The 16381-nt window shown below is 41.9% G+C and overlaps 1 protein-coding gene and 1 non-coding gene across 2 annotated transcripts in view; one reads left to right on the top strand and one right to left on the bottom strand.

The window, feature by feature from the left end:
- Window positions 1-16381, bottom strand: part of UBR5 (ubiquitin protein ligase E3 component n-recognin 5) — a 186528-nt gene that overhangs the window by 165800 nt on the left and 4347 nt on the right. The gene's annotated exons all lie outside the window — the stretch shown is intronic.
- On the top strand, window positions 14531-14603 carry TRNAP-CGG. The gene has a single exon. It is a non-coding gene; the product is annotated as a tRNA-Pro (tRNA).

Here is a 16381-nt window from a genome sequence, read left to right as displayed (position 1 = left end):
AGAAAGTTGAAAGATAGAATGGACTGTTCTAAACTTGGGGATAAATTTATAAATCATAGGGTAACCTCAAAGAAAAATTATAAACCTTCACATCACATTAAAAAAGAGGACAAGCACAAATATTCAGCATATACTAAGAAAGGTATGTGTCAGATTTGTATCCTTTCACCATACTTATTCAATCAGTATGCTGAGCAAATAATCTGAGAAGTTGGACTATATGAAGAGGAACGTGGCATTCAGGACTGGAGGAAGACTCATTAACAACCTGTGATATGCAGAAGACAACCTTGCTCGCTGAAAGTGAAGAAGACTTTAAGCACTTACTGATAAGAGGGAAGATTTTGGCCTTGCGTATGGATTACACGTCAACATAAAGAAAACAAAAATCCTCACAAGTGGACCAATAAGCAACACTGTGATAAACAGAGAAAAGACGGACATTGTGAAGGATTTCATTTTACCTGGGTCCACAACCATTGCTCATGGAAGCAGCAGTCAAGTAAACAAATGAGGGAGGGAACTGCTGCACTGTAGGAAATCACAGTCAATGTCATGAGACTAAAACCATACTGAACTGCTGTATAGAAAATGAATTTGCTCTGTAAACTTTCACTCAAATCACAATAAAAATTTTAAAAAAAAAGAAGAAATCAAACGATGTACTGCACTGGGCAGATCTGCTGCAAAAGACCTCTGTAAAGTGTTAAAGAGCAAGGATGTCACTCTGAAGACTAAGGTGTGCCTGACCCAAGCCATGATAATTTCAATCACTTCAGAGGCAGGGGAAACCTGGACAATGACTAAGGAAGACCACAGAGGATTGATGCATTTAAATTATGGTGCTGGTGAGGAATACTGAATATACCACGGACTGTCAGAGAATGAACAAATCTGTCTTGTAAGAAATACAACCAGAATGCCCCTCAGAAGGAAGTGATGATGGACAGACTTCATGTCATGTACATTGGACATGTTATAAGGAAGGAGCAGTCACTTAAGAAAGATATTATGCCTGGTAAAGTACAGAGTCAGCAAAAGAGAGGAAGATCCTTGTGGTAGTTAAGTTTGTGTGTCAACTTGGCTGGACCTGGTTGAGTGGCTGGGCAGCTGAATGTAGTTATTCCTCATGATGAAACTGGTAATCAACTCCATGGTGGAATCTACTGTAAGCAGATGAGTAGGTGCTTTAGGGAGGTGGTCAGCTTCCTATATATAAGGAGAAGCCTTGGGGAACGGTCTCTAGCTTATGACACGCTTGAACCCTGCATGTAGCCACATAGTTGTTCAACAGCCTGCCATGCTCTGCCAACCTTGGGACTTTCAATGGATTTAAATTAATGGCCTGCCATGTGGTTTGGTAATATTGGGACTGTGCCATTTTATTTGTCGACCTTGGGCTTGTTAGCCTCAGCAGCCATTAGCTGCCTGAATGAAGAGATGCCTCTAGCTTCAGTGGGCCGAGAGGCAGAGATGAAGCCCAAGGTTGAGGGGCTTTCACACAGTCCCTAGAGCCTGGTACTTTGAATTCAGACTTCTAGCCTCCTGAACTGTAAGAGAATAAACTCCTGTTTGTTAAGGCCATCCCATTTGTGGTACATTTCCTGTCAGAGAGGTACTAGGTAACTACAACAAACCTCAATAAGACGGATGGACACAATGGTGGCAACAATGAGCTTAACAGAGCAATGATTGTGAGGATGGCACCAGGTCAGGCAGTGTTTTGATCTGTTGTGCACAGGGTCACTATGAGTTGGAACTGACTCAACGGCCCCTAACAACAACAGCTAATTTATGACCTAGGTTCATCAAATTTCTCTTATCATGATATTATCAAGCTCATTACTGACCACATTAAGCAGAATATCCTTTTTTACAATAAAACAATTAAACACGTTTGAAGCCCTATGTAATCACTACGCATGTTAGACTTCTTTTAGTTCTTCAATGCAGTGCTCTCTCACCTCAGGGTTCTTTCTGCCTAGAACACTTCCCAATTCTCAACACCTGTCCTACATCACTCAGTTCCCCCATTCCCAACTGCCCCCTCAATCTACCTCCTACTCACTCCCCTGACTCTCATTTTAGCTATTTTTTCTTCCAGTAAGTGGTCCCCCTGCCCAGGAGCAATTGTCCACCTCTGTCCTGAACTTCCTTTTCACTGTATTCATCACACTGTTCTGCAATGGTCTTTCCCACTACCACATATCACCACACACCCAAGCCTAGGATAGTGCCTGACATGTAGCAAAAGCCTCCAAGACTCTGCTGAATAATTAAGATACTATTCCCATGTATAATCTCAGACCAGTTGCCATCAAGTGGATTCCAACCCATGAAACCCCGTGTGTACCAGAGAACAGTGCTACAGAGGTTCGTCAAGGGTTGATTTTTTTGGAAGTAGATTGCCAAACCTTTCTTCAGAGCACCTCTGGGTGGACTCACACAGTGTCTGCAACCCAGGGACTCCTTGCCAGTACTTCAAAAACCCACATCAAGTCAATTCCAACTCACAGTGAGACCCTGTAGGACAGAGCAGAACTGCCCCATAAAGCTTTAAGGGTGTAAATCTTTATAGAAGCAGACTGCCTTATCTTTCTCCTGCAGAGCTGCTGGTAACATCAACCTTTTGTTTATCAGTCAGATGCTTTAACTGCTGCACGAAAGTACCAAAAAAACACCAAACTCACTGCCGTTGAGTCAGATCCGACTCATAGCTACCCCCTTCTTGGGTTTCTGAGACGGTATCTCTATGGAAGTAGATTGCCCAATCTTCCTTCCATGGAGGGGCTGATAGGTTTGAACCACCAGCCTTTTGGTTAGCAGTCAAATGCCTTAAGCACTATGCCACCAGAGCTCCTCACGACAGTACTCAATCACTGCCGTCTAGTCAGATCTGACTCACGGTCGGACCGACTCATAGCAACCCCTCCTTGGGTTTCTGAGGCAATATCACTACAGAAGTACATTGCCCAACCTTCTTTCCAAGGAGTGGCTGGTGGGTTTGAACCGCCAGCCTTCTGGTTAGCAGTCAAGTGCCTGAGGCACTAGGCCACCAGAGCTCCTCAGAACAGTACTGTTGTTATGTGCCCTCGAGTCAGACCTGACTTATAGTGACCCCTCCTTGGGTTTCCAAGGCGATATCACTACTGAAGTAGATTGCTCAACCTTCCTTCGGAGAAGTGGCTGGTGGGTTTGAACCACCAACCTTCTGGTTAGCAGTCAAACTTCTTAGGCACTATGCTACCAGAGCTTCTCACGACAATACTAACCCAACCCAATGCCGTCTAGTTGGATCCGACTCATAGCGGCCCCTCCTTGGGTTTCCGAGGCAGTATCACTACGGAAGTACATTGCCCAAAACCTTCCTTCCAAGGAGTGGCTGGTGGGTTTGCACTGCCAGCCTTCTGGTTAGCAGTCAAATGCCTTAGGCACTATGCTACCAGAGCTCCCATAACAGTACCAGGACCTCCTAAAACAGCCTTCCCAAAGAGGAGAGCAACAGTCTAAAGCCAGTAGAGACCAAAGACGAGCAAACACTCTCAAATCCGGATGGTGATAGTCAATCAGCAAGCTTCTGCTTTGTCACATGCTATTTCACATTAAGCTTTTGCTATCTGGGACTTCCCCCCATTACATTTATATGGAACTCATAATTAAAAAACAATTTAGTTGAATTTATTCATTCAAATTAAATGCATCAGCCTTAGCAGTTTGAAACAATAGGGGGGAAAACATACAGTAGACTTGGGTTAACTTTTAAGAGCTCTCCTGCAGTTAAACCAACAAGGTGATAAAAGCTCAAACCAAACCAAACTCACTGCCATCAAGTTGATTCCAATTCATAGCAACCCCACTGGGTTTCCAAGGCTATAAATCTTTATGGAAGCACACTGCCTCATCTTTCTTCCATGGAACAGATGGTGGATTCAAACCACCAACCTTCTGGTTAGCAGCCAAATGCCTTAACCAATGCACCATCAGAGCTCCTCTGCCAAGAGCTAGAAAGCTCTATATTCTGTCCACTGTTCCTGAATGCCTATTAGAACAAGGGCAAAAGCCTAGAAGAGCAGGCCTGAGGCAGAAACTAAAAATCAAACCTTACAATGGCAGAGCTGACCAACATCAATTGATAGGCCCACAGTCACAAAGATTTAAAGGTGAAACAAACTTTCAGACATCAAATATACCCCCTCATCCTGTAAGTGAGTACAATGAGACACAACGCAAGATTACATGACTTATTACAGGACTTGGGAGCTCTGGTAGCATAGTGGCTAAGACACTTGCCTGCTAACCAGACGGTTGGCGGTTCAAACCCATCAGCCACTCCTCGGAAGGAAGGTTGGGCAATCCTACTTCCGTAGTGATACTGCCTCGGAAACCCAAGGAGGGGTCGCTATGAGTCGGGTTTGACTTGACGGCACATAACAACAACAACAACATTACAGGACTTGTTAGTAAGAGACGAAGGCTCTTAACTCCAAATTCAATGTCTTTCAAGTCATCAGAGCTCTCTCTTCCCATCAAGTCTTTCAAATTCTATTAAGAATTAGTTATATCACAAGAACATAAGACCAAACCCACTACTTGTCAAGTCAACTCATGGCGACCACACGGACACATATAACCATAAATCATCAGGAAATATTTACTGGCAGTGTGGTATGAAAGTAAATATTTTAAACAAAGAAAAGAGCAATGAAAGAGTCAGATGAGGCTTGGTCTTATGCTTAAGTGGCACTCTGTCACCACACTCCTAGTAAAATCAAGGGGACCAAAGGGTCAACCCCACCAGGCGTGAACACAATGACAGAACAGAAAGGAGCAAAGACTCTCCAATAGACCCATCAAGCCCCCCCTCTCTCCTTGACAACCACCAGATCCAACTCACAGCCACCCCTCCTTGTGTTTTCAAGGTGGTATCACTACAGAAGTAGATTGCCCAGTCTTCCTTCCGAGGAGTGGCTGGTGGGTTTAAACCACCAGCCTTCCGGTTAGTCCTCAAATGTCTTAGGCACACCACCACCAGAGCTCCCATTAAGTCAAAGCATTAAAAAAAAAAAAACACCTAAGGAGCTCTGGTGGCATAGTGCCTAAGGCATCTCACTGCTAACTAGAAGGTTGTGGTTCAAGCCCACCAGCCACTCTGCAGAAAGAAGACTGGGCAATCTACTTCCGTAAAGATTTACTGTCTCAGAAACTCGAAGGGGGTTGCTATGAGTCAGAATCATTAGGATGAAGCAAAGTGTTTTCACATCCTGTTGAACTGTAGCTTCCTTCTTATCCCTGGACAGGCAAGCAAGCAACAACAGCAAATACTGTCTATGTATAAACTGTTTTCATATATTGCCAGAGTTCTAGAATATTATTAAATTCTGACGATCAATGTATCAAACACCAGCACCTATCAAAAAAAAAAAAAAAACAGCTGTTGATTAGGCTCAAGAAAACTGAAGGGAGAGCATGAACCAGTCTGCACACTCCACAACCTCGTCTTCAAAGGCCTTCACAAGCACCTGGGTTCAATCATTAGATTCCTGCTTCCCTGATGCTCATGTTAGGTGCCATCAGTCGGTTCTGACTCAAAGAGACCCAAAACCCTGCCCAGTCCTACCCCATCCTCACAACCGTTGCTATGTGTGAGCCCATTGTTGCAGCCACTGTGTCAATTCATCTCATTCCTTCCCTAGCGCTTACGTGATCTATTATTACTCTTTCCCTGCACGTCTGACTCCCTACGAAACCAAAAGCTCCATGAGGTCAGAGCCTTTGTAGCCCCATGTACACAAATTTAGTTGGCAAAATACTCATTAAGTAAAAGAGGATTTCCCCATGCTCTCTGTTTATTTTTTTCTACTCATCAACAAAATTTAAGCAAAATATATCACACTCAATCTTAGACTCCAGTTCTTTATTCCTCTGTGCTATTCTGTAATACAAAAACTCTTTTCCTTCTCACAATCCTAAAAGCTTAGAAACAGGAATAGAAAAAACCTAAGTTATCTGGTCCAATGCTGTCATTTTACAAACGACTTACATCATTTATTCAAGGTCAAATGACCAATTAAATTCTGATATTAAAAACAAAAAACCTCCAGCTTGTTCCAATTGATATGCCACCCACTTTAATATCAAAGATAGGCTGCCTATCTCATCAATTTAAAATCACCCTCTAATAATAACAACTTACCTTTAAATCTGTACCTTCTGAGCTATAGTATCTTAAAAAAAAAAAAAAAGGACCAAACTCACTGCCATTGAGTCAAATGCATCTCATAGTGACCCCTCCCTTAGGTTTCTGGTGGACTCATAGTGACTCCCTCTCTTAGGTTTCCAGGGCATTATCTCTATGGAAATAGATTGCCCAATCTTCCTTCTGAAGAGTGGCTGATGGGGTTGAACCACCAGCCTTCTGGGTAGCAGTCAAATGCCTTAGGCACTCTTGTTGTTTGTTAGGTGCCGCAGAGTCGTTTCCGACTCATAGCGACCCCATGCACAGCAGAACGAAACACTGCCCGATCCCGCGCCAGCTCCAGGATCCCTGCTATACTTGAGCCCATCATCGCAGCCACCGTGTCAATCCATCTCGTTGAAGGCCCCACTCCTTCGTCGACCCTCCACCCTATCAAGCATGACTTCCTTCTCCAGGGAATGGCCCCTTCTGACAACATGACCAAAATAGATGAGACGAAGTCTGGCCATTCTTGCTTCCAAGGAGCATTTCAGGTGCACTTCCTCCAGGACAGATCTGTTAGTTCTTTTAGCAGTCCATGGTACTTTCAGCATTCTTCGCCAGCACCACAACTCAAAAGCATCAACTCTTCTTCAGTCTTCCTTACTCATTGTCCAGCTCTCACATGCATACGAGGCGACTGGAAATATCATGGCTTGTGTCAGGCGCACCTTAGTCATCAAGGAGACATCCTTGTTCCTCAGCACTTGAAACAGTTCCTTCATGGTTGACCTTCCCAATGCTACATGTTGTCTAATGTCCTGACTGCTACTTCCATTGGCATTGATTGTAGAACCAAGCAACGTGAATTCTTCGACAACCTCAGTCTTCTCTCCATTTATTGTTTTGCCGCTCATTGGTCCAATTGTGAGGATTTTTGTTTTCTTTATATTGAGACGTAATCCATACTGCAGACTGTATTCTTCAACCTTCATCAGTAAGTGCCTCAAGTCATCCTCACTTTCAGCAAGCAAAGTTGTATCGTCTGCGTATCTCAGATTGTTAATGATTCTTCCTCCAATCCTGATGTCACGTTTTTCCTCATATAATCCAGCTTCTCAGATTATTTGCTCAGCATATAGATTGAATAAGTGTGGGAAAAGGATACAACCCTGACGCACTCCTTCCTGATTTTAAACCATGTAGTGTCCCCTTGTTCTGTTTGAATGACAGCCTCCTGGTCAGGCACTCTTAGCAGAGAAATAAACAATTTTCAAAAATAGAAATACTCCTTTCTATCTCTAATCCCTAAACCAGGATGTCAGAAGCACTTTGCACAATTAAGATGTTACCACTGGCTGGGGGGGGGGGGGGGGGGAAGCTGGGGCAACCGATACATGAGACCTCTATTAATAATTTTTGCAACTTCTTGTGAGTTTATGATTATTTCAAAACAAAAAACAATACTTGGTACACTCACCAGATCATCATTCCCTGGGACCACTAATCCTACCACTTTGCTTCCCCCCCACACTTTTATTGTGTTAAAAACATATGCAACAAAATATTTGCCAACAAAACAACTTCCACGTTTACAGCTCAGGGACATTGATTACATTTTTCATGTTGTGCTCCATTATTGCTGTCCTTTTCCAAAATATTCTACCACCATCAGCATAAACTCAATGCTCCCCAAACAAAAGCTTCCCTTTTCCTTTCTACCCCTGATAACCACTAATAATCTTAGATATAGATAGATAGATAGATAGATACACACACACACACACACACACTTTTTCCCCAACCTATCTAGAAATTTTCCCTCCCCTCTTCTCTCCTCCTCTGCCCGGTAACCAACAAAGTAAATTTCCTTCTATATATAAATCTTTCCTTAACTTTTTACAAAGTAGACTAATATAAAATTTGTCCTTCTGTAATTGACTTATTTCACTCAATATAATGTCCTCCAAGTTCATCCACGTTATGTGGTATTTTGCAGATTCTATATTATTCTTTAGTCTTGCACAGTATTCCACAGTGTGTATGTATCAGTTTGTTTATCTATTCCTTGGTCAATGGGCACTTAGGTTGTTTCCATCTCTTTGCTATTGTGAATAGTGCTGCACTGAACATGGGTGTACACATACCTATTCTCACCTCATTCTTTTTCAAACTTTTCAAAAAAGACAAAAACTCAACCCAGAGTTCCAGGAGGCCACCAACCAACCATCAGAGTTGTATGGCAAGTGAAATGCTACAGTCTTCCCTGGTCTAGAGAGACACTTGGTAAGTGAGAAATACACAAACACTTGAACAAGGAAAACTAACCTATCATTGTTTTCAAACTCTGTGCAGGAAACAGCATGGGGTATCTTTACACAGTCCAAATCCACCTACTTCTATCACTAGTCTTCCATAGCTTACTACTTGTCTCTAGACCAGCTTCATTTGCCCAACTAGACTATAATAACCCTATGAGCACTGACATGTGTTTTAAAAAGCTATCTTCTCTAATGTCTTACAGGACTAGGGAGGACCTACTATTTATGCTATTTGACTAGATTTTTTTTAAAATGTCATGGTAAAAACAAAAAAGCCAACAAACTACTCTAGCCTCAAGCCTTCTTCCTTAACAGAGCAAATGGCTTCCTTTCATCTTGGTTTTACCCACCACACAAGTACACCAAGAAGCAGGAAAATACCCGATTCTTAACCAACTACAGAATCTATGGTCTAAGGGGGAAGGGATGCTCGGGGCAGTGAGGAACTGGCAAGCTTGACTCCTTTTGCTGTCATCAATTAATTGTAAGCCAGAGAAATGTAGATAAGAGCTTTTGACACAGTGGTCTTTAAGCCTTGGTGCTCCAGATGACAGTGGTCCATTCAGACACTATTGAGAAGCAGTGCTTAACTAAGAAAGCCACCACAATAAATGCTTCTACTATAATTTAGCTAATGTTACTCTTAAAAAAACTACTGGAAAAAAATTTCCATTTCCCTAAAAGAAAGTTTAATCAGACAATATCCCTCCCCCAAAATGTTATCATCCCCTTCAAAAACGTCCTGGAATTTACCAAAGGAAGATCCCATCTTCACATTAACTAAAAAAGCCTCTTATACTTAATAAGAGGAGCTCTGGTAGCATAGTGGCTAAGGCACTTGACTGCTAACCAGAAGGCTGGCGGTTCAAACTCACCAGCCACTCCTCGGAAGGAAGATGGGGCAATCTACTTCCGTAGTGATACTGCCTTGGAAACCCAAGGAGGGGTCGCTGTGAGTCGGGTCCGACTCGACGGCACATAACAACAACAACAACATACTTAATAAGAGTCCTCCAAATACTCAAGAAGCCCTGTAGAAGAAAAGCAAAACACCAACTGTCCTACAGTCCCTTCCACCCAACAGAACTTTATGAAACCACAAACATTTTGGGAAGGTATAGGGTAGGCACTAACTACATACTAACTCTTGTCTCAGATGTGAAAGTTGTATGTACTCCTAAGAATCTCTCAACTCTCAAAAGTAGCAGAAAGATGAGCTCCTGCCAACAGAAGCAGCCTATGTGTCATCTCTGACTGGCAGACCATGGGCTACCCACCTCCACTACTGAAGACACTGGCACTCCTAATTCTGTGTGCTCTCAGCAGTGACACAGGGAATCATTAGGGGGTTGAGAAGCAACTGGAAACAAGACTGAAATGTGGATTATCTGCTGGTAAGTGCAGAAAGCAAAGAAAAAGTAGTTCTTCAATTCCCCCAAGAACACCACAAAACAAAAGGTTGCATTGTCCAAAGCACCAAAGCGCTCCCTCTTTCTCCCTTCAATTAGTCTCTAATATACACATAATATTCAGAACACCTGAGAAGCAGAAAAATGTAATCACTTAAAGAAACATCAACGGAGTTCTTGGAGATGAAAACTTCAATTTAAACTCCATCAGAAACAGAAGAATACTAAGAGAACAAATGTTTAAACTAGGCTTGCACATAATTTAAGAAAAATCACTTGACTCATGATTCCTTTAAAGACTTAAAGTAGGTTTTAAGATGCCAAAAATGATGATACAGAGCATAACTGGACAAAGTTCAAATAATCTTTGGCAAGAAACAAAGCCACTACAACATAAGGTAATAGGTGATCAACTGCACAGATCCAACACTCCTCCCCAAAAGACCTTTTTCACACAAGGCCCTGTTGTCATTATTTAGACATTTAAAAAACTTCTCTGCTTTCTTAACTTGACTTTATCAAATTAACTTCCTATTCCCAAATTTAGCTTATAAAACCCACCATCCTCCACTTCGCACATTACAGCAAGTGGACTCCCACAGAAAAACACCCAGATAAATTTCCACCACGCCACTAACTGAGAGGGTCTTGGAGATACTCACACAAAGGCCATCTCTGGAGTTCCAGGTTGTCTGTAAGGTAGATCTGGTATTTGATTTCATGTCACGACCTGAAACACCTCACCACCTGAACCCTGGAACAGCACCCTCCATTCAAACCAACTGCTTGAAACAGTAAATTTTCAACACTTTTTTCTCCTATACTACTACAACCTGAACTGATGGAGAAAACAGTACGTATTAAATCATTTAATGCAGTGTTTTGTAAACCATCAAACTAGCACTCTAGAATACTGCTAGTTAATAGAATCCTAGTGCCTAAGGCATTTGACTGCTACCCAGAAGGCTGCCGGTTCAAACCCACCAGCCACTCCTCAGAAGGAAGGTCAGGCAATCTACTCCTGTAGTGATGCCTCAGAAACCCAAGGAAGGGTTGCTATGACTCGGGTTCGACTCGAAGGCAGTGAGTTTGGCTTGTTTTGTTGGTATTTACACCAGACTCTATTTTCAATTAACATGAAAATGTCCTGTCAAGAAAAATGTGAATTTTTAACTATCAGTGGCTTCTTCATATGAAAAATATTGTTAACAAATTAGTAGAGCCCTGGTAGCAAATTCAAGGCAAAAAAGGCTTCAAGGATATAAAATCATACCCAGGATGACCATAATATAAAAACAAACAAAAATATGTAGAGAAAAAGACTCAGAAGTCACCAAAATGTTGAAAGTGGTGGCACTCTGTTACTTTTTTATTTGTTCTTTGGTATTTTTCAAATATTCTGTAAGAATTTTTTTATAACAAGGAATTAAAAAAAAAAAAAACTGAAGACTAGCCAACAGGCAGAAACTGAACACAACCCAGGAGTCCTTGGGTAATGCAAACAATGAACATGCCCAGCTAATCAAAAGGCTGGAGGTTCAAGTCTACCTAGAAACGTGTCATAAGGAAGGCTTGGCAATCTACTTCCAAAAAACTTGCCACTGAAAACATGACGGAACACAGTTCTGCTCTAACACACATGAAGTCACCAGAAGTCAGAACCCACTCAATGGCAACTGGTTGGTTTGGTTGAAAAACAACCTAACAGCTAGCGAATGGTTAAAAGAAAAACTGTGGCCTATTAATACTGTAAAATACTACTACCCCCACTACATACAACATTCATGAGTCTCAAAAACATAACGTTAAGTGAAAATCAGACACATGATTCCACTTCTACAGAATTCTTAAAAATACAAAATTACAGTAGCAGAAAGCACAACTGTTGATGGGGGTGGGAGACCAAGAAATTTTGTGAGGTGATGAAAATGTATCTTGGTGTGGTAGTGGTTACACGACAGTATACATTTGTCAAAACTCATCAAACTGTACACTCAAAATGGCTGAATTTCACTGTATGTAAATTATACCTCAAAAAGTTGGTTTAGAAAATAAAGTATAGAGAAAGTTGAAAACACTTCATTAAGGTAAATGATGACATCAGAAACTGAACAGGTAACACTTTTGCTACATAAATTGTGTCTTTATTTACACATGAAATAACAGCAACTTTAACACTTCACTTAATATCCTGACAAAAATGAGAATGTCACACAGTTATTTAAGAAGTAGTCATATTTCCCATTTTGAAGGGGGTTATTACCACTACACTGATTCTATCAAGAAAGTAATGATCTCATGAGAGAATAATTTTTCATTCACAGCCAAGTTCAAATAATAGTCTCATCTCTATACATCAACTTAGACGTATGCTACAAGTTTTTCACATAACTTAATCTTACTTCTCAACGTGCCCCACTGAATATTACTTAAGAATCCTATCTTGGGGCGGGGGCGGGGGAGACCAGGTTTGCTGGTCCGATAGAGCCTGGTGGAACCGCTTAGACTATGGCCCCTAGATGCCCTTCAGGTCTAGAATTGAACCCACACCTGTGGCTTCCAGCCAAACAAAAGACAGGCATATTGAGTTGAACATTTATCTCAGGTAGATACACTCCTTGGAGAGAACAATCATGGGAGAAAGAAGGGCTGCTTATGCACAGGCAGACAGTTCAGGGGGCAGGAGTGCATGGAGCAATGGACACTGGGAAGAGGTAACTATGGGGAGGAAGTGGGAGGGGAACTGTTGCATTGCGGTAAACTGTGGTCAATGTCATGAGACAAAGTGTATGTGAACTGCTGTATGGAAAGTGAATTTGCCCTGTAAAGCTTCACCCAAATCACAATTTTAAAAAAAATCCTATCTTACCATCATTACATTAACAATTACAAGCAAATGCTGACAAACGCTATCATACTGGAGAGGTTAAGAAGTTCCAGTGTTATGTTTTGTCAAGGAACCTTAAGATTTCCACTGTGATCCTGTCCCTCTTTCTAAGGCTACAAGTTTCTAAGAATGTCACATTCTGTAACATGTTAAACCCAATTAGTTTTAATTCTATAAATAAAAATAGTCGATCCAAAAAAGGCATTTAAAATAGAAAAATCTGAACAGACTGAATTTTGATATTAAAGTATTTTTAGGTGTATTCCTCCCCCCAACTTTCCTGACTCAAGGCATCATCTTTGAGATGCATACTGAAAACTGATCAATTAAATTATATGATGGAAGGGAATAAATGGGGAGAGGGATAAAACCAGACTAGCCATGAGCTGGTCACTGTTGAGCTTAGGTAACAGATACATGGGTGTTGTTTTTGTTATGTGCCATGGAGTAGGACCTGACTCATAGCGACCCTTCCTCGGGTTTCCGAGGCAGTATCACTACGGAAGTAGATTGCCCAACCTTCCTTCCAAAGAGTGGTGGGTGGGTTTGAACTGCCAGCCTTCTGGTTAGCATTCAAGTGCCTTAGGCACTATGCTACCAGAGCGCCCAGATACACGGGCACTCACTATATTATTCTACTTTTGTTTATGTTTGAAATTTTCCATAAGAAGCTTAAAAATAATATTCAGGAAAAAACTGGAAAAAAAATCAATTATGGAGCTAAATCAACAATTCATAAATTACTTTGAGCCAGGAGAGGAGGCTGTTTTTATCTGATCAGAAAGCAAGGTGTCAAAACAAGTGAAATAAATATAATTGGAGTTTGTTTTATCAATCAGTATTATGTGACAATCTGTATGGGATCAAACTGTCAACAACTCAAAAGATTACACAGGAAACTTGGGGGTCAAAGAGTTTGTGTTAATGGCAAGGGTACAACTCAAAAAAGGAAGGTGAGAATGGTTGCACAAGTCAAAGAATGTCATCAATATCACTAAACTGCACACGCAGAAAAGTGTTCAACTCATGTATGTTCTGCTGTGTATAGTCTCAGTAACAACAAAAACATAAAAAAAAAAAAAGTATATATGGCAGTGTTTGGTTCTGTTGCACAAAGGATTGCTACGAGTCAGAAGTGACTCAACGGCACCTAACAAGGTATGACAAAAACGGGAAAAAGGGACATAACTATATCCTCCTGCAACGTAAAATTGCTCCCTCCAACATACCCTGTAAGATTTACTGAAGTGTAATTTGAAACAATCTTCATTGATTGAATTTTCCTTTAGAGACTACTTCCTCAATAACCTAATTGTTAGGGGGGAAAAAATCTGGCCTTTCTTAATTTCATCTCATCATTCATAGTGGTACTTCTGTGCACCATGTAAATCCCTTCAAAAGTTGTCTGTTAATTCCTAGGCCTATGATTTAGTCACTGATTTCCTGATTTATACCATCGATTTGCCCTTGTTAGTGGTGATTTTCAAGTTTTCATTGGACTATTTCATTCTCTGTGTTTAATTAACTACACTTAATCACTGTAGGTAGGCTGTTGTATTCTCCTGGAGTCTTTCCACCATTACTGTTTCTAGGTAACAATCTCAATAATCAAACAGTGTGATTTCCCACTGGCTGGTGACATGATGCTGTAGCCCACCTCGCCTGCTACTTGTGTTTTTTGGTGCAGCACACTGAAAGCTCAGGAAGCTTTTGATCACTACTATAACCTCTCCCCGTCGGCTTGTTGGTCTAGGGGTATGATTCTCGCTTCGGGTGCGAGAGGTCCCGGGTTCAAATCCCGGACGAGCACAGTTTTCACTTTGGGAGCTCTGGTAGCATAGTGCCAAGGCACTTGACTGCTAACCAGGAGGCTGGCGGTTCAAACCCACCAGCCACTCCTCGGAAGGAAGGTTGGGCAATCCTACTTCTGTGGTGATAACTGCCTCGGAAACCCAAGGAGGGGTCGCTAGGAGTCGGGGCCGACTCGATGGCAAATAACAACAACAAATAACCTCTCCCCAGAACAACCTTTGTCCAGCTCCCAAGTAATCCCTGGCACACTTTCTGGCTCCTACTGAGAGGATGAGGAAATGCCTGAGTCTTTAAAACCCAACACTTCCTAATGAAAATAATGAGCACTTACTAAATGTCACACTTGGTACGAAAGCACTTTATATGTCAAAGCTGTCCCAAAAGAACTTTCCGTCACCGGGCCCACTATCTGCACTGTCCAACGCTGTAATCACAAACCACAACTGGCTACTGAGCACTTTAAATGTGGCTAGTATGACCAAGAAACTGACTTTCTAAGGTTACATAATCTTAATTAACTTAAACTTAAATAATCATATTTTGAGACTAACCTGAAGTATCTCACTTGACCTTTCTCTGCAGCAATCATTTCCATTTATATATACATCCATATGCATCCAAGATCATCTAGGGCAAGTGGCATTTTGGACTGGCTAATTCTGTTGTTGTAGGGGCCTGTTCTGTGCATTTGTAGTATGTTCACCAGCATTCCTGGGCTCTAGACACCAGTGGCAATGTCCCAGCTGTGACAATCAAAAACAGCTCCAGATATTGCCAAATATCCTTGGGGGGTGGAGTAAAGCATCCCCAGTTGAAAACCACTGACCTAGGACTGAAAGTCTGCATTCTGCACTCGGTGCTAAGGCTGTTATTCTAAGGCAATTTCTTTGAGTTCCTGTTTTTTTTTTTTTTTCCATTTGGAAACTAGACAACACTTAACAGTAGTTAAAAAGTAAAAAAAAAAAAATTTTCATAATATTCTCCCCAGAACCCACATAAAATCTGTGCTTTCCACTCCACATCTCAACTGTTCCTCACCGACCTTGAGGTAGGTACTGGAACTAATTTAGAGATTGGGGTGAGGAGCTTGGAGCAAGGCTCAAAGAGATTAAATGACTTGCCTACCAGCACACACAGAAATCAGGGCTGAGACAGACCTAGATTTGGAAATTCCAAAGCACAAACTCCTGTCTATACTAGTTTACCTCATAGCCTAAAGGAACCTGAAGGGGAAGCTCCTTAGGAAAACACTTCTGATACAACTGCTATCCAGACTCTTTATAATTGCCTAGCACGTTATGAGGCATAGTGCCTAAGTCATTTGACTGCTAACCAGAAGGCTGGCGGTTCAAACCCACCAGCCACTCCTCAGAAGGGAGACTGGGCAATCTACAGCCTCGGAAACCCAAGGAGGGGTCACTATGGGTCAGGTCCGACTCGACAGCAGGTAACAACAACGACAACAACCTTTAAAAAAAAACCCGGTCATCAAATCTATTCAGTCTAATAGCTCCCTTACAGAACACAGCAGAACTGCCCCACAGGCTTCCGAGGCTGGAGATCTTTAAAGGAGACTGCCTTAATGTTCTCCCACAGAGCAGCTGGTGGCTGCAAACTGCCAACCTTTTGGTTAGCAGCCCAATGCTTTAACCACAGTGCCACCAGAGTTCCTAACCTGTTGTTGTTTGCCATCGAGTCGGCCCCAACTCATAGCGACCCCTCCTTGGGTTTCTGAGGCAGTATCACTACGGAAGTAGGATTGCCCAACCTTCCTTCC

Source organism: Orycteropus afer, unplaced genomic scaffold (genome assembly GCF_000298275.1).
Source record: "Orycteropus afer afer isolate SDZICR_OR568_19922 unplaced genomic scaffold, OryAfe1.0 scaffold00021, whole genome shotgun sequence".
NCBI classification, from domain to species: Eukaryota; Metazoa; Chordata; class Mammalia; order Tubulidentata; family Orycteropodidae; genus Orycteropus; species Orycteropus afer.
This window is presented reverse-complemented; position numbering and strand designations above follow the sequence as displayed.